The following is a 27,132-nucleotide window of genomic DNA, read 5'->3' on the forward strand; positions in this document are numbered from 1 at the left end:
TGGGGTTCTGTTGGGACAGGAGGCTCCAAAAGACAGATATTACCATCAGAATCTGTTGGGACCAACAAAAAAACCCAACTCAAAGTAAAATAAATGGAAATATCAAAAATAGCCTATATAAAAAATAACACATATGTAAACCTCTTACATTTTATGAAGGCCCTTGGATCTTCGAGAGTGACTGGCTCTGAAGTCCCTCCAGGAATTCCCTCAGCCGAAACTGCTGCTGCACTGCTAGACTCTGGATGCTATTTAATATTTTAATATGTCAAATGTGTGTAAAGTCAGGTAGCCTACACCCATGATATGCTCAAGCCTTACCTGATTGAATTATGTTTTTATATTTAATTTTCAGCAGCTGCTGCTATGTTCTTTTAATTCCTGCAGGATTGCACCTACATGAAAATTAAAATTAGGTTGAACAATATACTGTTCTTCCAGTTTCAGTTTTTGGGTAAGTTACTCTAAAATACTTATTAATTACTAACTACAAATGACATCTTCAACAGTGTAATTAGATTAATGTAATAATGACTATCTTTAGAAAGTATTGGTCTACTTATTACTAATTACTAAATCTCATATCAACCTCAACCACTCGAACAATACAAGGAGAGACAAGAAACTGCAATTTAATGCTTTCAAATAAACATTATACAATTGCATGAATTATTATTGAATTGACCAAAGTGTGTAGAGGGAGAAGGTTACATTAAAAATATACCTTTTAAAAATGTATGTTAAATATACAGAATTGTTCTATAGTCTAATGCAATTACAGAAGAATTAAAAGTAAGGCCCTTTAATTAAAGTACAGTATTTAGATTACTTGGTAATTAATTACACCCATCACTGTATAACAGTAATTAAAATGTAAACTTTCTCACTGACTTGAGCAACTATTTTCTCCCTAGCTAACTCTCTGTCCTGCTGGAGCCGATATTTAAAATAATAATAATAATATGTGTTGGTACTCTCCATATGCTTGCAGAAGCTCATCCAGTTCTGCCGGTGAGAAATATGAAGACCTCTTTTTGTCTGGCGCTGTTGCCATGGTGACTCATAATATCTGCACTCCATTGATAATGGCTTTTTATAGTCTGCAACTGAGTGGATTTTAGAGTCCACTTGCAACGGTCGAGCTCTTCACGGACTTCTTTTGTGGTTGATTGGTGTTTTCGTGCTCAGCTGTCATGTGGTAATGTGTGAATTTCTGGTAGGGGATGTTGGATCCTCTGGTCTACTGAGTTTTCACACTCTTTCTCCTCGCGTCTCCACAACTGCTGACGATCACAGGTTTCTCAAGTCTTGCACATTGGCTGTGAGACACATGCAATTCAACCAGTTCACACGCTCACACGCAGGGCTGGACTGGGACAAAAAATCAGCCCTGGCATTTTGGCCCAGACTGGCCCACTATATGATCATAAACACCACCCATCTTTGCACGCCCTTAAATATATGCATACCATCTCCTATTCCTTAAAACCACTAATGCCATGTAATGAGTGAGTATAGGAACGAGTGAGAGTTAACAGATGAAATAAGTAAAATATTGACATTTATTAATACAGTTGAACTATACTCCACAGTGAATAATCCTAAAACAAGCTATAAGCTGCATTGGCATAGCAATACCAGTGTTTCTTACAGGATTTGTGTTAAATCTGTGGTGGGTGGACCTCGGTCTTTCTAGGGGGTTTGGGGGCATAACCCCCCCCCCCCGTGAGAAAATTTTGTGCATTTTAATGTTAAATTCATCATTCTGGAGCACTTTGAGAGTTCAAAATTAAAAGCTCCTCCAACCCATATTCAGTGTGCAAATTAAACAAAGAAAAATTCAAACCTCTTTTAGTAACAGTGTCTATTTACATTACACCTACTACATAATAATAGTTATAATATTAATCCCATGACAGTAATAGCCATATTTTGTAAAACAAATGCACTAAAAAATAAAGGAAACTTTCATAATTAGTTATGAAAGAGATAAGTACATGATCTTTTATTTTGGCGGAAAACATGGTTTACAAACGCCTCTTATTAAATTTCTAGTGAATTGCGGCAATCGTCAACTATGCAGATGTGCAGATCTGTAACTGGGTTATGGGTTCCTACACTCATGACAGAGCCTAAGTGTTTTGAAAGTAGTTCTGCTTACTGCGGACTCTACACTTTCTCACTCTCTCCTGATCCTCCTATCATCATCATCACAGGAGCTGATGAAGGGCAGAAAACATATATGTTGACACAGTTTACAGTGTCTGCTTTAAGGGCCTGGTTCTATTTTTTCACGCTATTTCTCTGCACATTCCTTGCGTTTCTTCTCCATCTCGCTGACTATTTTGACAGATACACACTGACACTGCTGCACGCTCGCTCACTCGTTTAAAGTTGTGATTGGGCCAGCCCAGTGTCAATCAAGAAAAGAACCAATGGGCTGATCTACGTGTTTCATGGGCTGGTCTGACAGTAAAAAAAAACTAACGCTGACTTTTTTTGACCAATGCATTACACCGGCACAAACCCAGCGCCGCCAATTAAGCAAAACAAAACAAAACGAATGGGCCGCCGATGTACGAGTTTTATCGGCCGTTAAAAAAAAAGAAAATATAATAATAATAAAAATTATGTTTGAGTATGAGATGTATCGGCCCAAAAAGCACGTGGGCCCACCGGGAAAGTGCCGGTATGCCCGATGGCCAGTCCAGCCCTGCTCACATGCCACACCGTGTATTTTTCACGCTGAAAAGGCAACTCTACGCTCTACAACTACTTTGCAACCAGGCCAGAAGCTTTGGCTCAGTTTGGCTAGCTTACGTTATCTGAAAAAAAGGGAAATATTAGTGGGTATGGGAAGGAATGAAGATGAATTTCTTCATTTTATTTAAAATTATATATTATACTGTATTAATAGTCTTTCTAGTTACATTAAGGCTACATGTATTAAAGCAGAGTGCTCTGGGTAATATTTTATATCCTTAATCATTGCCATTGCATTTGTATTTTTCAAAGATGTCAGGGAAAAAGCAACAAGATATTTGATCATTCTGGGCACCAAAGGGTAAGCCCCCTAAAAAGGTTGCCAGATTAGAGGAGGAGACAGTGGAAGAGGTGATGGCAGAGACGGTGGAGAAGACACCAAGTGAAGACAGTAGGAGAGACAGTGGAAGAGTTATATTTTTGTAATTTTGAAATATAACATTAAAGAGTATGAATTGCTCTGTCATGTATCAGATTTACCAATTGATATTTCAATTTGTGCTGGTTAATTATGAACAATGGGTAAAATTGGGGGGCGGGGGCGGGGCTCCATTAGGGCTCCTCCCCTAACCGCATGTGATCTCACTCCAAGCTTTTGATAAAACTTGAGAACCCTGCGATCACTAATGTGTGACGGAGCTCAGGTCCAACCCTAGACATTATCATCAGGCAGACGACCTAGTCAGACATGAAGATCTTGACATTTTATAAGCCATAAAATCCAGGAATCAGTATTTGATTTATGCAATTTAAGTCATTTAAATTGAAGAAGAGTTGCTAAATTAATTCAGAAACAATTCAAATGGAATATGGTCTGTGTTTCCCAAAAGCATCAATAATCAATTGGCACCAGTGGACTCTGTGATCTACTTAGGCTTACCATGCTCATGGGAAAAGCAGCCCTGATCAATTCACACAATTAAATGAATCAGTAGCCTATTACATTATTATTATTATTTTTAATTTCACCAGAAATAATAGAAATGTACTAAAAATGCTGCTTTTTTTATTGTGCAAAGACATTCCCGTTTTTAATATTGATGATCTGATTTCTGGACAGCTGTTTATATGCAAGGAGAGAAAGTAGATCATTTTATGGCTGATGATGAATCTTTTGCCTTATTAAGAATGATTGAATCATTAGAGAGATTGAGGAAGATTAGGAAGATTCAGAATAATGCAAAAAGGTCAATTAGCCTGTCGACAGTGTGCTAGTTCAATATAATCAAGCTTGAGTGTTTGGCTAACCCAGATGCTTTGTACCAGCCGTGTCTTACAGTTGCTTGTGCTCGAGGTTAATGAGCATTAATGTAATGTGCTTTAATGGAAATATAATTGATCAATGCACATGCATGGCAGAGAACAGACACACTGGTCCAAAGTTGGCACATACCCTTTTTGTGTTTCGGCTAGTTAGCAAGCTAAACAAACTGTTAATTGCTACAGATGTCACAGGTCGGGGTGGAGCGCCAGCGGGCCGCCCACCCCTTCGCTTGCGTGCCGCCCCTGAGGAGCTGACCGTGGACACAAAGGAGACAGACTCAGAATTAAAAATAAATGTTCTTTATTAAATAAATAAAAAGTTTCTTAAAAGTCTCTTCAGCGTTCTCTTCTTTTGGAGAGCAGGTTCTTCACTGGACTCAGACAGAGAGTAGAGGATACGTATATCTCACAGCATTAGCAGGTTCTTCTCACAGCACTAACAGGTTCTTCACTGGACTCGGAGAGTGGAGGATACGTATATCTCACAGCATTAGCAGGCTCTTTCAGCATTAACAGGCTCTTCCAGCATTAGCAGGCTCTTCACTAGCCTCAGACAGAGAGTGGAGAATACGTATAACTCACAGCATTAGCAGGCTCTTCACTAGCATTAGCAGGCCCTTCCCGCATTAGCAGGCTCTTCCAGCATTAACAGGCTCTTCCAGCATTAGCAGGCTCTTCACTAGCCTCAGACAAAGAGTGGAGGATACGTGTAACTCACAGCATTAGCAGGCTCTTCACTAGCCTCAGGCAGAGAGTGGAAGATACGTGTAACTCACAGCATTAGCAGGCTCTTCAGCATTAGTAGGCTCTTCCACATTAGCAGGCTCTTCCAGCATTAGCAGGCTCTTCACTAGCCTCGGGCAGAGAGTGAGGATACGTGTAACTCACAGCATTAGCAGGCTCTTCAAGCATTAGCAGGCCCTTCACCAGCATTAGCAGGCTCTTCACTGGACTCAGGCAGAGAGTGGAGGATACGTGTAACTCACAGCATTAGCAGGCTCTTCACTAGCCTCAGACAGAGAGTGGAGGATACGTATAACTCACAGCATTAGCAGGCTCTTCACTGGACTCAGACAGAGAGTGGAGGATACGTGTAACTCACAGCATTAGCAGGCTCTTCACTAGCCTCAGACAGAGAGTGGAGAATACGTATAACTCATAGCATTAGCAGGCTCTTCACTGGACTCAGGCAGAGAGTGGAGGATACGTGTAACTCACAGCATTAGCAGGCTCTTCACTAGCCTCAGACAGAGAGTGGAGAATACGTATAACTCACAGCATTAGCAGGCTCTTCACTAGCCTCAGACAGAGAGTGGAGGATACGTGTAACTCACAGCATTAGCAGGTTCTTCTCACAGCACTAACAGGTTCTTCACTGGACTCGGAGAGTGGAGGATACGTATATCTCACAGCATTAGCAGGCTCTTCACTAGCCTCAGACAGAGAGTGGAGAATACGTATAACTCACAGCATTAGCAGGCTCTTCACTAGCATTAGCAGGCCCTTCCCGCATTAGCAGGCTCTTCCAGCATTAACAGGCTCTTCCAGCATTAGCAGGCTCTTCACTAGCCTCAGACAAAGAGTGGAGGATACGTGTAACTCACAGCATTAGCAGGCTCTTCACTAGCCTCAGGCAGAGAGTGGAAGATACGTGTAACTCACAGCATTAGCAGGCTCTTCAGCATTAGTAGGCTCTTCCACATTAGCAGGCTCTTCCAGCATTAGCAGGCTCTTCACTAGCCTCGGGCAGAGAGTGAGGATACGTGTAACTCACAGCATTAGCAGGCTCTTCAAGCATTAGCAGGCCCTTCACCAGCATTAGCAGGCTCTTCACTGGACTCAGGCAGAGAGTGGAGGATACGTGTAACTCACAGCATTAGCAGGCTCTTCACTAGCCTCAGACAGAGAGTGGAGGATACGTATAACTCACAGCATTAGCAGGCTCTTCACTGGACTCAGACAGAGAGTGGAGGATACGTGTAACTCACAGCATTAGCAGGCTCTTCACTAGCCTCAGACAGAGAGTGGAGAATACGTATAACTCACAGCATTAGCAGGCTCTTCACTGGACTCAGGCAGAGAGTGGAGGATACGTGTAACTCACAGCATTAGCAGGCTCTTCACTAGCCTCAGACAGAGAGTGGAGAATACGTATAACTCACAGCATTAGCAGGCTCTTCACTAGCCTCAGACAGAGAGTGGAGGATACGTGTAACTCACAGCATTAGCAGGCTCTTCACTAGCCTCAGACAGAGAGTGGAGAATACGTATAACTCACAGCATTAGCAGGCTCTTCACTAGCCTCAGACAGAGAGTGGAGGATACGTGTAACTCACAGCATTAGCAGGCTCTTCACTAGCCTCAGACAGAGAGTGGAGAATACGTATAACTCACAGCATTAGCAGGCTCTTCACTAGCCTCAGACAGAGAGTGGAGGATATGTGTATCTCACAGCATTAGCAGGCTCTTCACTAGCCTCAGACAGAGAGTGGAGGATACGTGTAACTCACAGCATTAGCAGGCTCTTCACTAGCCTCAGACAGAGAGTGGAGAATACGTATAACTCACAGCATTAGCAGGCTCTTCACTGGACTCAGGCAGAGAGTGGAGGATACGTGTAACTCACAGCATTAGCAGGCTCTTCACTAGCCTCAGACAGAGAGTGGAGAATACGTATAACTCACAGCATTAGCAGGCTCTTCACTAGCCTCAGACAGAGAGTGGAGGATACGTGTAACTCACAGCATTAGCAGGCTCTTCACTAGCCTCAGACAGAGATTGGAGGATACGTGTAACTCACAGCATTAGCAGGCTCTTCACTAGCCTCAGATAGAGATTGGAGGATACGTGTAACTCACAGCATTAGCAGGCTCTTCACTAGCCTCAGACAGAGAGTGGAGAATACGTATAACTCACAGCATTAGCAGGCTCTTCACTAGCCTCAGACAGAGAGTGGAGGATACGTGTAACTCACAGCATTAGCAGGCTCTTCACTAGCCTCAGACAGAGAGTGGAGGATACGTGTAACTCACAGCATTAGCAGGCTCTTCACTAGCCTCAGACAGAGAGTGGAGAATACGTATAACTCACAGCATTAGCAGGCTCTTCACTGGACTCAGGCAGAGAGTGGAGGATACGTGTAACTCACAGCATTAGCAGGCTCTTCACTAGCCTCAGACAGAGAGTGGAGAATACGTATAACTCACAGCATTAGCAGGCTCTTCACTAGCCTCAGACAGAGAGTGGAGGATACGTGTAACTCACAGCATTAGCAGGCTCTTCACTAGCCTCAGACAGAGATTGGAGGATACGTGTAACTCACAGCATTAGCAGGCTCTTCACTAGCCTCAGATAGAGATTGGAGGATACGTGTAACTCACAGCATTAGCAGGCTCTTCACTAGCCTCAGACAGAGATTGGAGGATACGTGTAACTCACAGCATTAGCAGGCTCTTCACTAGCCTCAGACAGAGAGTGGAGGATACGTGTAACTCACAGCATTAGCAGGCTCTTCACTAGCCTCAGACAGAGATTGGAGGATACGTGTAACTCACAGCATTAGCAGGCTCTTCACTAGCCTCAGATAGAGATTGGAGGATACGTGTAACTCACAGCATTAGCAGGCTCTTCACTAGCCTCAGACAGAGATTGGAGGATACGTGTAACTCACAGCATTAGCAGGCTCTTCACTAGCCTCAGACAGAGAGTGGAGAATACGTATAACTCACAGCATTAGCAGGCTCTTCACTAGCCTCAGACAGAGAGTGGAGGATACGTGTAACTCACAGCATTAGCAGGCTCTTCACTAGCCTCAGACAGAGATTGGAGGATACGTGTAACTCACAGCATTAGCAGGCTCTTCACTAGCCTCAAACAGAGAGTGGAGGATACGTGTAACTCACCAGCGCGGCTGTACACTCACAGGGCTCAGGCAGAGAAGAGGTTAATAGACAGCTGTGACTGCGAGTGAACAGCAGAAACACAATTCCCACACTTGTATATTCACCACACACCGCAAGGTTTCACTCGTGCTCATTTCCATAATAAAACTGCAATTCAACAGACTCACGGTGCAAACAACAGCTTACACCCGCAATCTAGCCGAAGTCTTCTATCTCTGTCTCTCTCTCTTTCTCTCTCTCCCGCGACCTCCATCCGCATCCGCGGCCTCTCTCGCCGATCTCTCCTGCCTCCTGCCGCCTGCCGCGGGCGTGCGCCCCCGCGATCCTTCCGCGCTCCCCCCACCTCACCGCCAAAGTGTCCTTTTATGAGCCACCTTCCTCCTCCATGTCCCAATCACCATCCTGTATCCTCTCCTCTCACACCTGCCGCGAGTTTCCCTCATCAAGCCTCGCCCGCCGCCATGACACTCACGTGGGAAACCGGAACCGTCCTGGTGTCCCAGCGGAAACGCTCCCCGGGGGAAACAAGTTCTAAAAAAAAAGGTTCCCGCCTTCGTCACCCCGTGACATCCTCCCCCACCAATCCGCTCCAGGGTGCTGAAGAAAAGGGAGAAAAAAAAAAAAAAAGACAAAACAAACACAAAAACAAAAGAAAAAAAAAAAGAAAAGAAAAAAACTGGTCGCCATACCCTCGGCCCATGGTCGCTCAACTCAGGGCGGCAATCCTGCCGACTACGCCAAATTATGTCACAGGTCGGGGTGGAGCGCCAGCGGGCCGCCCACCCCTTCGCTTGCGTGCCGCCCCTGAGGAGCTGACCGTGGACACAAAGGAGACAGACACAGAATTCAAAATAAATGTTCTTTATTAAATAAATAAAAAGTTTCTTAAAAGTCTCTTCAGCATTCTCTTCTTTTGGAGAGCAGGTTCTTCACTGGACTCAGACAGAGAGTAGAGGATACGTATATCTCACAGCATTAGCAGGTTCTTCTCACAGCGCTAACAGGTTCTTCACTGGACTCGGAGAGTGGAGGATACGTATATCTCACAGCATTAGCAGGTTCTGCCAGAAAGACTCGGGAGAATTAATGCTGTAGCATAGACATTTATTAATAAGCTCAGCAAGCAATCAAATTCTTTGGCGGAGGCCCCGTTCATGACTCGAATTCCAGGGGTATTGAATCAGCGACTGCTGACTGAAGATGAAGGCAGGGGCGCCGCTCACCCCTCGAGGCGATGAAGGGGGCCCTCTGGTGGTGGTGGGGTGGATGGAAGGGAGGGCGTCTTGAAGACTTCAGGTTGGAGAGAAGAGCCCATCTAGTGATGTTAGGGATGGTGAAGGTGGACACCTGGGTGGTCGTGATGGGGGGGATGGAGGAGAAGATCCGTCTTAGTGGTGGTGGGGAGGAAGGTGGTGGCTGGAGCAACAGCATCTGCGGACTCAGATATGAGTAAGTGCTGCCCTTTTATACTACAGCAAGGAAATGATAGGGTAGTTGAAAAGGCAATTAGTGACGTAAATGATTGAGTCTCCCTGGCAGAACTTGCGCTAGCTTTATTTCTGCCAGAAAGACTCGGGAGAATTAATGCTGTAGCATAGACATTTATTAATAAGCTCAGCAAGCAATCAAATTCTTTGGCGGAGGCCCCGTTCATGACTCGAATTCCAGGGGTATTGAATCAGCGACTGCTGACTGAAGAAATATAAAGAAATATAAAAAAAGAATCTGTGATATTTCTCCTTTTGTATGTGTCCACTTACAATCAAATCAAAACATTGTGCTTTTGTAAAATAAAGAAAATAAACAGGGTGTGCGTTCTGCCTCTCCGTCGCAGTGAACTTTTTTTTCTTGAGCACGTCTATAAACTGAAACAAAACTCAGCGAATACTTGTCACACATTTATGAGCCATACACCTTTATAAACATTTAAGTGTGTACTTTTAAATGATCGGGTTCAAAACGAAAACAAATATTCTCTGTTTAAGTAATTTGTATAAAATCAACAAGATATCCAGCTTCTCAAACGCTTCCTCATTACAGTTAATTTGGCCACGCCCACTCGCGCAAAAGATATTCACATGCAAATCTCCACATGGAACGCGTCTCGCTCATTACCTCAACAACAAAACACTTCACTTCACTTTTCGTCGAGTTTGAAAGACGTGCCTGAGCTTACATTGGATTTAGGCTACCTCAGAAGAAAAAGAACGCGATTTGAAGACAAGAAAGGTGTAAGGTAAGAAATTCTTACATATTAGTTTGTTATTGTTGCATAAATGTCACGTTGCAGTTGAACTGTTGCTAGATATATGGGGAATAGTAATATTTAGACCCGTGTTTACTGTTACTGTGTTTGTGGATATCTGCTCAAACGTAGATATGTATATGGTAACCATAATGTTTTATATTTGAGCGCGATCGCGTTTGAATGTATCATATTTTTGATAGCGATCGCGTTTGAATGCATCATATTTTCCTGCGCGATCGCGTTTGAATGTACACATCATATTTTGGATGAAAGCAAAACGCACCAAACGGCTTCATGTTTTTATTATTATCTCATTTCATATCATCATAACGGATGGAAACATTTGAAGTAACATGATAATCAATATATTTTTCTCTAGCTTAGTTGTTACTGAAATCTTTTTGAAAATATATATAGGCTGCTATATTGTTATTATTTTATGCAGCACTGCGCATAGCCTATACCTACAAGGCACAACAAACCTGGTGTTCATTATATAATATATTGTTGGAAACATTTGTGTGAGTGTGTGTGTGTATTCTTTGAATTTTAAAAAGCAATTTTAACAAGAAAAATCTAAAATGTATTCCCAAAATCGTGCAGGCCTTTCTCTTGATATCAGTATGTTCACTTTTTTTTTTTTTTTTTTTTCAGGGCCTAGATGCCAGAGTCCTGCTGACTTCAACGTTCACAGTACATGTCTCTGTACATGAACATGGCACTTTTTTGTTGTGTATCTTTGGATTATGTTGTGTTGTAAATAAATCCAAACAATTTTAAAAGCCATTCTTTTTTAAATCTCCTCATTCTTTGTGCAAGGGTGGTCAGAATGATGGGCCCTGATAAGCTCCTAATAGGGCCATTAGGGAGGTTCTTTGTCTTTCTCAGGTGTGGAAAGCTTTCATATTAATGAGATGATCCGCCCCTTCGCATATTGCTTTATCACACAAAACACGTCGTAAAATTTTTAAATCAATATATTGTCTTCTCTGAATGAGCAGTCAGGGTGATTCTCACATAGTTTTAGAGCAAATATTCTAGGCTACGTCATACAATTTTCAAAAGTCTTGTGAAGAAATAATCAGTATGGGTTTCATGACCTTATTTCAGTGAGAATTTATTTTTGTATTTTCACAAACCACGCATAAATGTCATTATCTCAAAACTACAAACTTTTACATACATGCTGCTGATATATTATTGTAGCAGAGTTTGTGCTGAATACAGTGTAATTAGACTTTAGCCATGAAAATGTCACAAGTAACAGAAATAACCACAAATGTCAGAGCATGTCAGAACACCTCCAGGGCCCAGAAAACAGCTCAGACCTCAGAGGGTTAATACGGACACATGGGCCACAGACCATCTTTTGATACGGACACATGGGCCACAGGCCATCTTTTTGATACGGACACATGGGCCACGGGCCATCTTTTGATGCAGACATATAGGCCACAGCCATCTTTGGCGGAACGGAAGCCTATGATAATCTTTGATAGCGCTTTAGCGGAACGGGCGGTTTGGGCTGTATCTACTTGAATTTACAGAATGCAACGCCTGAATTTGGCAGACATTTAGCCATCTGGCTATAAGGAGATTATGCTATTTAGACGTATCGAGCCATGAGGCAACAACACCACCACCAGAAGTTAGATAAGGTTTTTACCTTAACAGTTACTGGAGAGCTTGCTGAGCTTCGAGGATGAATTTAAGATCTGGTCTTATGTAGGACTCGAATGCTGAAGAGGACCATCTGCCCAGGATTTTGATGGCTGCTGGAGAGAAACCTCGCTCGGCCGCTGTGGTAGCGGCTCCTATCCTGAAGGAATGCCCAGTGAACTGAGAGGGAGATAGGCTGCAGCTTTTAAGAGCGGAAGTAAGATGAGACCTGAACCAGGTTTGAGAGATAGGTACTCCGTTTGGAAGGATGAAAAGGGGAGAAATAGCGGGGAGTCTAGGGCGAATTTTAAGAAAATTGAGCATAGAGGAGAATGGGCAAAAATCACTACTAATTTTTGAAATAGTCAAGGTAGTACCGGATCCTTTGGAGTCGTTCTTAGAATGTTTGAGAAAAAGAGTGAAGAATTTTGGAAAAAAATTTATGTCTGAAAAGGAAAGACCACGGGCTGGATCAAATTGGCATGTTGGAGAGGTGAATTCTCCTGGGCGCATGAAACCGTAGAAAGCGGTTAAAAATACTGCTTCTAGCAAGGTGTTAACATACGTGGAAAAAAGGCCATTGCGAACAGAAATGATTAGCCTATGAATTAAGGGTAGAGTCAAAGGCAGCCTTTTGTCGGGGACCGCTACGGAGGATTTAGCTATACCTTTGATCATTAAGCGAATAGGAGAAGCGGTGAATAGGCTAGGAAAATCAGGGTTGTGGTATTTGGCATAAAACTGAATGCCTGCGAGCAGTCTACGAATTGAAGAAATTTTTTGATGACGTTTGTCATAATTAAAAACGAGAAACGAGCAAACGGTCGAAATTAAAATGGGAAATAACGGAATTTGTAAAGAAAAACAAAACATTGCAAATGAATACCAGGCAGAAGTATAAGCTTTAAGGGTGGATGAAGCAACGCCTTTAGACATGTAATATCTGGCTGAACGAAGTAAATCTCCTAGTATAATGTTGTGGCTGACAGGGGGGGGCAGGGCGTTGAATCCTTGTCGGCTGTTGGGCAGAGCCGTCTGAATGTCTGAAAGCGAAAGCGAGAGAGTGCGTCAGCAATGACATTGTAGTGCCCCGGAATGTGAGCAGCTTTAATGATGAAGTTGTGGGTGACGGATTGCCAGATTAGCCGACGCAGAAAAGGCATAATCATTGGGCAAGATGATCTGCCTTTGTTAATAATAGCTACGACGGCTTCGTTGTCGCAGAACATGAGAATGCGTTTCCTCGACCAATCTGGACCCCAGATTACACTAGCGACGACTAGGGGATAGAGTTCATATAGCGCTGAAGAGAGCGGTTTAGATGTTGATTTAGGAAATTCGCTCGACCATCTCTCTGCGAACCAGTGCCCTTGGAAATAACCCCCGAAGCCAACGGACGGGGCTGCGTCAGTGAATAATTGTAAATCGGCGGAAGATTCGAAAGCCTCGTTATAAAAGAAAGAAATACCGTTCCAATCATTTAGTAAGCGAGACCAAAACGAAATGTCAGACCAACAACCTTCGTCTAACTGGACCGGATTACATAAATCGGGCACGGAATGAGCCGACGTAAGGAGACGAGATATGAAAGCTCTGCCTTGCGGGATGATACTCATAGCGAAATTTAGGTGGCCCAGCAGAGACAATAAATCGCGCTTAGAAACGACATGAATTGAGGAAAAATTATCCAGAAAAGATCGGATTCTAATGAGCTTTTCGAGCGGAAGAGAGGCCTGCATTTTGACCGTATCGAGGGAGATACCTAAGAATTCGAGATTAGTGGAGGGGCCGAGAGTTTTCTCATGGGAGAGGGGAACGCCGACGTCGCTAAAGACCTGTTTTAATATGTCGAGGACTGGGGAATGGGGTGAAGGAAAATCGATTAATAAGAAATCATCGAGTAAGTGCAAAACGAATGGAAGCTTGCAGACGTTCAACAGGATCCAGCACAGAGCTTCCGAGAGATTGTTGAAAATATGGAGGCTGCTTCTACACCCGAAGGTGAGCCTCACTGCAAAGTAGTATTGAGAATCCCATTTAACACCAAAAAGTGGCCAGTCGGTAGGGTGTATTGGCATGGTTTTGAACGCATCAGTTATGTCCGCTTTAGCCAGCCAAGCTCCTTGACCTGCAAGTTTGATTAAATGAATAGCGTTGTCTACCGAAGCGTAATGAAGGGAAAAAGGTTCGAGCGGAATGCATTCGTTAACGCTTGCTATTTTACTTGAATGGGGAGAGGACATGTCGAATATGAGGCGTTTTTTACCGGAGTATTTACGAGTAGCAACTCCGATCGAGTTAATCCTGAAAGGAGAAAAAGGGGGGGAAGCGAAAGGTCCGATAACATAGCCTTTATTAACTTCTTTCTCAAGCAGTAAAGAGACAACATCGGGTTCGATCATGGCTGATTGCAGGTTTTTTGCTGAGAAAGATGAAGTAAGGTGCGAAAGTATCCCCACCCGAAACCCTTGGGACAAGCCGGTGATAAGATAGTCAACAAATGATGGATCAGGGTGAGAAGAGAGGTAGCTGGATAGGTTTGAAATGTTGATGGGAGTAGATGGATGATTGCTTAGAATTTCCTCTGAAAAGGGGGTTTCCTTTTGGTTTGAAATTTGCACCGGCGTGGGCAGACTGATTTTGGGTGTGGATCCTTGCACAAGCTACAAATGTGAGCAAAACGGCAGTTATTAAGAGTACATACAGCTTCATTAAACAAATTGCAAATAGGACTTTCGATAAGTTCTGCGCCGGGGCGACCTCTGCTGTAGGAGCTCCGTCTTACATTTTCAGGACCGCAGATAGCACCCGAGCTGTTGCTAGAGAAAGCTTTCGGGCAGAAAGCAGCTGAATGACCGTGAGCGCTGCAGATAGAACACGACAGGCTTCTTTGTCCACCGAAATGACGAACTAACAGTTCGGTATCAGTGACAGCCCAGTCCAGTCTTGAATTATAGAGAGTGATATAAGACGCTGCTTTAGCGGAGAAGGATTTGTGATACTCGTAAAATAAGGTTCCCCCGTACCTTTGATTAAAGTCTGCCATCATTGAAAGATAAAGGTCTAGTTCTTCCCTCCTTTCTGGAAAAACTTGGCATAGCGTGTCCCTATAAACGCTAAATGCGATAGCAAACTCGCCGAACGAAAGACTGCGAAGCAAGCGTGGGTCTGATGTTTTGAGTAGGACCGCCACGTCACCACAATCCACCATTTTCCTATCGGCGGCCGGTGAAGGGAGGAGTAAGGAAGCCAGGTTGATGTCCTTACCTTGGATAATGTTAGATCTGAGATGTGGTGATACTGTAGCTGCGGCGGGTGGAACAAACCGCCTACCGAATGCTTGAGCTGGTGTTGCCGTGGTGAGGTTAAAGATCGGAGAAGCCGGTGGAGCGGGGACATTTTGAAATGGTGACTGAGACATCAGCGTGGAGACTGGCAATGAGGTTGAAGTAGAAGGTAAGTTCGCTGGAAAATTACTAGTGGAGGAATGTTGAGCTGAAAAGTGATCTGAGCTGGAGTTGGGGTTGACGAAAGAGTTTTCGATATTCGTCATTTTTGCCTGTAATCCTTTAACGGTCTGGGTTAGATTTTGGACTGCAGAAAAGAGCAGCTGATTAGTGTCCGAAGGATCGGCGAGTTGTGAAGGAGGTGTTGTCGGTGTTCTTTTGGCTGGACGAGGTGAAGATTTTGCTGCTCTTTTCCTGCCGGCTTTCTTTGGTTGTGCGGGAGCTGGGGCGATGTTGGAGTGTGGAGGAGAGGAAGTTGTTGGGTTACCCAGCGTGTTCTGGGCCAACAGTATAAGATCCTCCCTTTGTATATCATCGCTTACAGGAATGCCCGCGTCTCCGAGAGCGTTATAGATGTATTCAGAAGGCCGGCTGGTCCAAGCAGAAGATCGGCTTTGGATACGGGTACTGCGGCGTGTAACTGAAGGGGATGGCTGAACGGCATCATCTGAATCAGAGTAATCGCAAATGGATTGCGTGTCTTGAGACATAGTTAGGTCTGCTGCTGGTGCTAACAACTGGTTTGGCTGGAGCAACAGCATCTGCGGACTCAGATATGAGTAAGTGCTGCCCTTTTATACTACAGCAAGGAAATGATAGGGTAGTTGAAAAGGCAATTAGTGACGTAAATGATTGAGTCTCCCTGGCAGAACTTGCGCTAGCTTTATTTCTTCTCACAGCACTAGCGGGCTCTTCACTGGACTTGGAGAGTGGAGGAAACGTATAACTCACAGCATTAGCAGGCTCTTCACTAGCATTAGCAGGCCCTTTCCGCATTAGCAGGCTCTTTCAGCATTAACAGGCTCTTCCAGCATTAGCAGGCTCTTCACTAGCCTCAGGCAGAGAGTGGAGGATACGTGTAACTCACAGCATTAGCAGGCTCTTCAGCATTAGTAGGCTCTTCCAGCATTAACAGGCTCTTCCAGCATTAGCAGGCTCTTCCAGCATTAGCAGGCTCTTCACTAGCCTCGGGCAGAGAGTGAGGATACGTGTAACTCACAGCATTAGCAGGCTCTTCAAGCATTAGCAGGCCCTTCACCAGCATTAGCAGGCTCTTCACTGGACTCAGGCAGAGAGTGGAGGATACGTGTAACTCACAGCATTAGCAGGCTCTTCACTAGCCTCAGACAGAGAGTGGAGAATACATATAACTCACAGCATTAGCAGGCTCTTCCAGCATTAGCAGGTTCTTCACTGGACTCAGGCAGAGAGTGGAGGATACGTGTAACTCACAGCATTAGCAGGCTCTTCACTAGCCTCAGACAGAGAGTGGAGAATACGTATAACTCACAGCATTAGCAGGCTCTTCACTAGCCTCAGACAGAGAGTGGAGAATACGTATAACTCACAGCATTAGCAGGCTCTTCACTAGCCTCAGACAGAGAGTGGAGGATACGTGTAACTCACAGCATTAGCAGGCTCTTCACTAGCCTCAGACAGAGATTGGAGGATACGTGTAACTCACAGCATTAGCAGGCTCTTCACTAGCCTCAGATAGAGATTGGAGGATACGTGTAACTCACAGCATTAGCAGGCTCTTCACTAGCCTCAGACAGAGAGTGGAGGATACGTGTAACTCACCAGCGCGGCTGTACACTCACAGGGCTCAGGCAGAGAAGAGGTTAATAGACAGCTGTGACTGCGAGTGAACAGCAGAAACACAATTCCCACACTTGTATATTCACCACACACCGCAAGGTTTTCACTCGTGCTCATTTCCATAATAAAACTCCAATTCAACAGACTCACGGTGCAAACAACAGCTTACACCCGCAATCCAGCCGAAGTCTTCTATCTCTGTCTCTCTCTCTTTCTCTCTCTCCCGCGACCTCCATCCGCATCCGCGGCCTCTCTCACCTCTCTCGCCGATCTCTCCTGCCTCCTGCCTCCTGCCGCCTGCCGCGGGTGTGCGCGCGCCCCCCGCGATCCTTCCGCGCTCCCCCACCTCACCGCCAAAGTGTCCTTTTATGAGCCACCTTCCTCCTCCATGTCCCAATCACCATCCTGTATCCTCTCCTCTCACACCTGCCGCGAGTTTCCCTCATCAAGCCTCGCCCGCCGCCATGACACTCACGTGGGAAACCGGAACCGTCCTGGTGTCCCAGCGGAAACGCTCCCCGGGGGAAATAAGTTCTAAAAAAAAAAGGTTCCCGCCTTCGTCACCCCGTGACACAGACATAGCTAAATATCTTATCAGTTTTATGTCCTGGGACTGAAATTAACACCCGCCAACCTGACAAATGTGGGTGAAAATCAACTGGGGTGGGTAACAATATCAACTTACTAGCCTATTTGGCAGGATATGATTATGTTCGACATATTTTTACATGGCTTTGTTAGAACGGCACGAATGTTTTTGAACGGATGTCAATTAAGGAGATTCTTCAGAAAGCTGAGTTCAGTACTCAGGAAAAGAAAGGAAACAGCTGATCATTTTATGAACTGAGAGCCGGTACACTCATCTTCAGAATGCTTACCATTAACCATTTACTTTGTAGCGAGTTATATTTGGAGTTTACAATGGAATAAATTCTGTTTTAAAAGAGAAGAATTTTGAAACAAGTGTTCACTTTATGGCTCGTTTATTTCTATGATATCCGTAAACAATAATTGAAAGCAATTCAGTTATTCAAAATGTAACATGTATGTTCTGTGTTTCCCCCTTAATTGTGTTTCTGGTTTAGTCCCTGTGACCTAGTTTTCCCCAGTCAGTGTAATTAGTCATTTCATTCACATGTGTCCAGTTAATTACCTGATTAAGTTTCTTTGTGTGCCCTTGCATTTATAGCCTGTGTTCTCTCTCATTCTTTATCCGTTCTCATCTATGTTATAGCGCGTTATGTTTCCTGAGTTTTTGTTATTAAAAGATCCTGTTTCCTGTTCCTCCTCGTCTTTGTGTGCTTGCTACCACGTTACATGACACATACTCAGATTTTATAATAAATATATCTAAATCTGTTTTATATCTTATATTTTGGTTTGGTATAATTGGTATAATCCCAACATGGATTATACAGCATGCTTATGTTTAAAATGGTTTACTTTAGGAATGTTGAGCAAATCATTTTTTAACAGTAGTAGATCTACCAATCTAGTTACTGAAGCCACTGTCTCGTATTGATGAGGTGGTCCTATGAGGTCCTGTGTTGTACAGCCAACTCGTTTGGCACAAAAGCGGATCCACCAATTATTTTGTTCCTGTTTACATGAATGTATGTGACAGCTCTGGCTACTGTGGACGTGAAAATCTTGCAATATAGTTGCTCAGAGTCACTTGCAATTGATGGGACTACAAAGGATGGTAATTATGAAAATGCAGTCCTGGGAAGAAGTGTGTTATTGAAGTAGTGCTGCAACTGAGTGGTTTTTAGAGTCCACTTGCAACGGTCGAGCTCTTCACGGACTGCTCTTGTGGTTGATTGGTGTTTTCGTGCTCAGCTGTCATGTGGTAATGTGTGAATTTCTGGTGGGGGATGTTGGATCCTCTGGTCTACTGAGTTTTCACACTCTTTCTCCTCATGTCTCCACAACTGCTGACGGTCACAGGGTTCTCAAGTCTCACACATTGGCCATGAGACACACGCAATTCAACCAGTTCACACACTCACACGCCACACCGTGTATTTCTCACGCTGAAAAGGCAACTCTACGCGCTACAACTACTTTGCAACCAGGCCAGAAGCTTTGGCTCAGTTTGGCTAGCTTACGTTATCTGAAAGGGAAATGTTAGTGGGTATGGGAAGGAATGAAGGTGTATTTCTTCATTTTATTTAAAATTATATATTATACTGTATTAATAGTCTTTCTAGTTACATTAAGGCTACATGTATTAACCCTCTGAGGTCTGAGCTGTTTTCTGGGCCCTGGAGGTGTTCTGACATGCTCTGACATTTCTGGTTATTTCTGTTACTTGTGACATTTTCATGGCTAAAGTCTAATTACACTGTATTCAGCACAAACTCTGCTACAATAATATATCAACAGCATGTATGTAAAAGTTTGTAGTTTTGAGATAATGACATTTATGCGTGGTTTGTGAAAATACAAAAAAAAATTCTCACTGAAATAAGGCCATGAAACCCATACTGATTATTTCTTCACAAGACTTTTGAAAATTGTATGACGTAGCCTAGAATATTTGCTGCAAAACTATGTGAAAATCACCCTGACTGCTCATTCAGAGAAGACAATATATTGATTTAAAATTTTTACGAAGTGTTTTGTGTGAATAAGCCTTATGCGAGAGCTCATTAATATGTATGGCTTTTCTCACCTGAGAAAGACAAAGACACTCCCCTAACGGCCCTATTAGGAGCTATCAGGCCCCTATCATTCTGAGCAACCTTGCACAATACTGTAAATGAGGAGATTTAAAAAATAATGGCTTTTAGATTGTTTGGATTTATTTACACAACATAATCCAAATAGACACAACAAATGGCAAAAAAGCACTTATTGAAAGACAGAGACCTTTGTGCCATTCCTAAAAACATTGTACATACCTTTCATTTCCAAGGTGTTTGATTTTCACTTTACCATGTTCATGTTCCAGAGACTCATGTGAATGTTGAAGTCCTCAGTGGCATCTGGGCCCTGAAAAAAAAGTGAACATACTGATATCAAGAGAAAGGCCTGCACGATTTTGGAAATAAATATTAGATTTTTCTGGTTAAAATTGCTTTTTAAAATTCACAAAATACACACACACACACACACACACACACACACACACACACACACACACACACAAATGTTTCCAACAATATATAATATAATGAACACCAGGTTTGTTGTGCCTTGTAGGCATAGGCTATGGCAGTGCTGGGTAAAATAATAATAACAATAGATAGCAGTATAAATCTTCCAAAATATTTCAGTAACAACCAAGCTAGAGAAAAATATATTGATTATCATGTTACTTCAAATGTTTCCATTCGTTATGATGATATGAAATGAGATAATAGTAAAAACATGAAGCCGTTTGGTGTGTTTTGCTTTTCAAATTTTCAAATGATACATTCAAACGCGATCGCGCTGCAAAATCTGATACATTCAAACGCGATCGCGCTCAAATATAAAACATTATGGTTACCACGTTTGACCAGATATCCACAAACACAGTAGGCCTAACAGTAAACACGGGTCTAAATATTATAATATTCCCCATATATCTAGCAACAGTTCAACTGCAATGTGACATTTATGCAACAATAACAAACATGTAAGAATTTCTTACCTTACATCTTTCTTGTCTTCAAATCGCGTTCTTCTTCTTCTGAGGTAGCCTAAATCCAATGTAAGCTCAGGCGCGTCTTTCAAACTCGACGAAAAGTGAAGTGAAGTGTTTTGGTGTTTAGTTGTTGAGGTAACGAGCGCGTTCGCGTTCCATGTGGAGATTTGCATGTGAATATCTTCTGCGCGAGTGGGCGTGGCCAAATTAACTGTAATGAGCAAGCGTTTGAGAAGCTGGACATCTTGTTGGTTTTATACAAATTACTTAAACAGAAAATATTTGTTTTCGTTTTGAACCCGATCATTTAAAAGTACACACTTAAATGTTTATAAAGGTGTATGGCTCATAAATGTGTGACAAGTATTCGCTGAGTTTTGTTTCAGTTTATAGACCTGCTCAAGAAAAAAAAGTTCACCGCGACGGAGAGGCAGAACGCACACCCTGTTTATTTTCTTTATTTTACAAAAGCACACTGTTTTGATTTGATTGTAAGTGGACACATACAAAAGTAGAAATATCACAGATTCTTTTTTTATATTTATTTTTTCTGTATGACCATAAATGACGGAGTAATTTAAGTTTATAGTGCTACAATGTGGAGAAAATCCAGCAAAACGCGCCCGCGCGCGTTACCAGCAAAGGGTAAGCCCCCTAAAAAGGTTGCCAGATTAGAGGAGGAGACAGTGGAAGAGGTGATGGCAGAGACGCTGGAGAAGACACCAAGTGAAGTTAGTAGGAGAGACAGTGGAAGAGTTATATTTTTGTAATTTTGAAATATAACATTAAAGAGTATGAATTGCTCTGTCATGTATCAGATTTACCAATTGTTATTTCAATTTGTGCTGGTTAATTATGAACAATGGGTAAAATTGGGGGGTGGGGGCGGGGCTCCATTAGGGCTCCTCCCCTAACCGCATGTGATCTCACTCCAAGCTTTTGATAAAACTTGAGAACCCTGCGATCACTAATGTGTGACGGAGCTCAGGTCCAACCCTAGACATTATCATCAGGCAGACGACCTAGTCAGGCTTGAAGATCCAGTGATACCGAAAGATCTTGACATAAGCCATAAAATCCAGGAATCAGTATTTGAATTATGTAATTTAAGTCATTTAAATTGAAGAAGAGTTGCTAAATTAATTCAGAAACAATTCAAATGGAATATGGTCTGTGTTTCCCAAAAGCATCAATAATCAATTGGCACCAGTGGTCTCTGTGATCTACTTAGGCTTACGATGCTTATAGGAAAAGCCTGCCGAAGGCTACTGAAAAAGGTCAATTAGCCTGCAGACAGTGTGCTAGTTCAATATAATCAAGCTTGAGTGTTTGGCTAACCCAGATGCTTTGTACCAGCCGTGTCTTACAGTTGCTTGTGCTCGAGGTTAAAGAGCATTACTGTAATGTGCTTTAATGAAAATATAATTGATCAATGCACATGCATGGCAGAGAACAGACACACTGGTCAAATGTGGGTGAAAATCAACTGGGGTGTGTAACAATATCAATTTACTAGCCTATTTGGCAGGATATGATTATGTTCGACATATTTTTACATGGTTATGTTAGAACGGCATGACTTTTTTTGAACGGATGTCAATTAAGGAGATTCTTCAGAAAGCTGAGTTCAGTACTCAGGAAAAGAAAGGAAACAGCTGATCATTTTATGAACTGAGAGCCGGTACACTCATCTTCAGAATGCTTACCATTAACCATTTACTTTGTAGCGAGTTATATTTGGAGTTTACAATGGAATAAATTCTGTTTTAAAAGAGAAGCCACAGAATTTTGAAACAAGTGTTCACTTTATGGCTCGTTTATTTCTATGATATCCGTAAACAATAATTGAAAGCAATTCAGTTATTCAAAATGTAACATGTATGTTCTGTGTTTCCCCCTTCATTGTGTTTCTGGTTTAGTCCCTGTGACCTAGTTTTCCCCAGTCAGTGTAATTAGTCATTTCATTCACATGTGTCCAGTTAATTACCTGATTAAGTTTCTTTGTGTGCCCTTGCATTTATAGCCTGTGTTCTCTCTCATTCTTTATCCGTTCTCATCTATGTTATAGCGCGTTATGTTTCCTGAGTTTTTGTTATTAAAAGATCCTGTTTCCTGTTCCTCCTCGTCTTTGTGTGCTTGCTACCACGTTACATGACACATACTCAGATTTTATAATAAATATATCTAAATCTGTTTTATATCTTATATTTTGGTTTGGTATAATTGGTATAATCCCAACATGGATTATACAGCGTGCTTATGTTTAAAATGTTTTACTTTAGGAATGTTGAGCAAATATTTTTTTAACAGTAGTAGATCTACCAATCTAGTTACTGAAGCCACTGTCTTGTATTGATGAGGTGGTCCTATGAGGTCCTGTGTTGTACAGCCAACTCATTTGGCACAAAAGCGGATCCACCAATTATTTTGTTCCTGTTTCCATGAATGTATGTGATAGCTCTGGCTACTGTGGACGTGAAAATCTGTGTAGTTGCTCAGGGTCATTGCAATTGATGAGACTACAAAAGATGGTAATTATGAAAATGCAGTCCTGGGAAGATGTGTGTTATTGAGGGCATGCATGTAATTCAGAAGTGTGTGCCAGAAGGATGAAGACAATCATGTTAATGCGCAATACATTCATATTGTGAACTTAAGAGCACAAAAACCAACCGCTAAGAAAAGCAGCAGAAGGAGAAACAACCATGCAAACGTGTGCAGCGTGACTCATATATTATGTCTATGGAGATGGATCAAAATATGTATGGATTGGAAGATTACATGAAAGCCTTTTTTTCTGTTCCTCATTAAGCCTGCACTGTTAAATGTCGCTGTAGATTTAGCAGCACAGTACTGTAAAAACCTACAGTACATTGCTGCATTTTTATATTACAGTAAACTACCGTAATTTGCATTGCATTCTGGGTAATTTTGTTTGAGCGGGAACATTCTACAGTATATTTTAGTGTTCCTGTAACCTGGCTGTAATATGCCAGGCAATAATACAGGGTTGCTGTAAACAGAGAGCATGCGCGCCGCCTAACTGACGTCAGAGCACAACTGCAGGCGGCTGGACACTCACTGGGTATATGGACGTCTCACTCTGCTGATATCTGGAAGATTGGTAAGTTAAGTTTTACTTTTATAATTAGGTTTTAGGATTTTACGCTATAGTGTACATAGCTTTTAGTGTGAAACGACAGTGTAAGTTTAGACAGCGAACGTTTTAAAAACACAGTTATAGTTGGATCTGCTCTCTGCCCCGCTGCTTTACGTTACCGACATTTTCAAGTCTTAACGCAGTGAATTAAAGGGTTACTTCACCCAAAAATGAAAATGATGTCATTAATGACTCACCCTCATGTCGTTCCAAGCCCGTAAGACCTCCGTTCATCTTCGGAACACAGTTTAAGATATTTTAGATTTAGTCCGAGAGCTTTCTGTCCCTCCATTGAAAATGTATGTACGGTATACTGTCCATGTCCAGAAGGGTAATAAAGACATCATCAAAGTAGTCCATGTGACATCAGTGGGTTAAATTTTTTGAAGCATCGAAAATACATTTTGGTCCAAAAATAACAAAAACTACGACTTTATTCAGCATTGTATTCTCTTCAGGGTCTGTTGTCAATCCGCATTCATGACTCCGCAGTGACGCTGCTGACGTAAGACGCTGCTGACGTGTTATCTGGTGCGACCGAGCTTCGTTTACAGTCTGAGGGAGACGCACGCTGTATTCAAGCTATTCTACATTGTTTGTATTTTGGTATTGTTATATTTTTTAAAATGGTGCGTAAGTGTGCATGTCACGGATGTCCTAATCGCCAAAAACAACCACGGCGACGTAAAAGTGCATCACCAGATAACACGTCAGCAGCGTCTTACGTCAGCAGCGTCACTGCGGAGTCGCGAACGTGGATTGACAACAGACCCGGAAGAGAATACAATGCTGAATAAAGTCGTAGTTTTTGTTATTTTTGGACCAAAATGTATTTTCGATGCTTCAAAAAATTTAACCCACTGATATCACATGGACTACTTTGATGATGTCTTTATTACCCTTCTGGACATGGACAGTATACCGTACATACATTTTCAATGGAGGGACAGAAAGCTCTCGGACTAAATCTAAAATATTCTTAAATTGTGTTCCGAAGATGAACGGAGGTCTTACGGGCTTGGAACAACATGAGGGTGAGTCATTAATGACATAATTTTCATTTTTGGGTGAACTAACCCTTTAAAGTTACTGTAGCACTGTGGATGTCAAAAGGGACAAATAAAATTGCACCCCCTTTAAATTTTGAACTTGGTAAAGACATTATTGTTACATTTATTTGTATACTGGATTGCACTGTGTTCATTTTGGTTAAACTCAGGTTCGTCAGCAGGGGGCACCCAAGAGTTACACTACGCATCAGTAGCTGACTAACAGAATAGAAATAGCATTCAGTTCGTGATGAAGTGCGGTCAGAGAATGCCTAATAGGAAGAGAATTGGCACTCTCTGGTTACTTCCGGTTTCTGGACTGGCTGTCTCTGTCCATGCGGGGGCGCTCTCAGGCGAGTGCAGAATGAATGGGAATCTATGGGGTTTCACCTCAAGAATCCACTTTTCTCAGGATGTAATTTTTTGTCAAGTTGCATTCAAAAGGGGGGGGCTAAGATAATACACTCAGCTGAAAATTGCATTTTTAAGTTCACTTATCTGTTCTAAAAATCCATTCAAAAAATGTGATGATGTCACATATTTTCGTACTGCCAGAGGTGCTGCTTTACGGCAATTTCTGAGTCAATTTCATTTATACAGGAGCAAGAAAGAACATTACCTTTTTTTGTCCTTGGGGAATGAAAAGAAGGACCATCCATTCCCACTGTTGGAACAATGTATTGTTGCACACCTACGAGGCATTTTCAATCTTTATTTCTAATTTATGCTATGATCAATGAAATGTTATTGAGCGGGATATTGACTGGATTATTTAAGGTTGTCATACCGTACCATGTATATAAACACATTGAACATTGAACACAAGAATAGAAAAAACACTCAAATTCCATTTATACCCATGTACTTTTTACAATACATATATAACGATATGAAAATAAAAGTGCCCGCAAGAAAATATAAATACAGTACACAAAAATTAACTTCGACAGAAAGTCCTCCTTAAGATAATGTTTCTGATTCTGCTTTAGCTTCAGGTGCCATTAAATGGGGTCTCTGGTCGTAATCAGTCGCAAGTCCGTCACTGACCAATCAGCATTCATTAGCAGAATGCTAGCATGTTCCGGTCAACAACGGCCCAACCTGTAAGAAATCGAAAGGACATAAGTACTCATTCATTCGACTTTTGGACTATAAACTATATTGAACTTGCGGAATCAACAATAAAATCTACGTTGATTCAACGACAAGCAGGAGAAAGAGATACATTTAGCCATCAAGCTCCATAGACTCCCATTCAGTCTGCGCTGAGGATTAGGGGCCGCTAAGACGACACCATTCTCTCTACACAGACTTTAAACGCGAACCTGTGAGAAACACTGATGGCGTTCACATGCGCATTTAGAATGGGTTCTATAGTTATGTGCGTTTAGGAAGTGCCAAGGCTCTCCGTAGACGGGCTCTGGTGCGGTGTACATGCAGAGAAAAGTGCTCCTTGTTTGACCTGTGTTTTTCATGTATTTTCTACAGAAATAAATGTGTTGCCCTAGGAAGTGACATCGCATCCTTCTTAAAAGTGTAACATTACCGTACGATTTATTTCGACCAAACCAGGCTTGGTGATTGCTGGAACGGTGGTAAGACAAATCGAGATGGGTTTTGTGAGTTTTATTTTGTTAATTTTTAATTAAATGTGTTTTACGATGGTCTGCGAGATAAAATTTCCGCACATGTTAGGTTTGAAGGATCTTACGATGAAAAATGTCTAAGTTAACTGTTATCTCTGTAGGGATCATTTCCATAACATCCGATCCGAGTCTGTCAGTGGTAAAAACAAGCACTTATAATAGACGTAACGTTACATAGATTGTGCTCAAACTGCTAAAATGATTTGCAGTCCGTTTCCCGGATGACGTATGCAGCGGTCGCGGTCAATACTGGACCAATTTGAATAACGTTAAGTCGTTTAGACACAAAAACACGTAAAAACAAGGCTTAAAAATACTGAACTTTATTTGCAATGCAAATGGATGATTTGGGCTTAGATAGATTGGCTATTGGTACCAGTATAGCCTTACTTCATTTATGTTTGGGGAGACCCAGTTCTGTAGCATTGTGATTTGTAATGACAAATAATAATTATTATAATAACTAAAAATATGAATAAAGGTGTAAATTGTAAAAAAGAAAAAAAAAAAAAAAAAAAAAAAAAAACTTTATCAGAGTTAATAATGATCTATTAGGCAACAACAATAAGTAAAATGTATGCCAAAGAAGTTAAAATATATACATTTTTTATTAAACTAAATGTAGGCCTATTGTTGGAGTGTATGAAATATATGTCCTCAACAAGCACATAACAGTTAACTGAATAAAATGTATTTTGATTTCTTA

The sequence above is a fragment of the Scardinius erythrophthalmus genome, assembly GCF_964197995.2.
Source record: "Scardinius erythrophthalmus genome assembly, chromosome: 9".
In the NCBI taxonomy this organism is placed as follows: Eukaryota; Metazoa; Chordata; class Actinopteri; order Cypriniformes; family Leuciscidae; genus Scardinius; species Scardinius erythrophthalmus.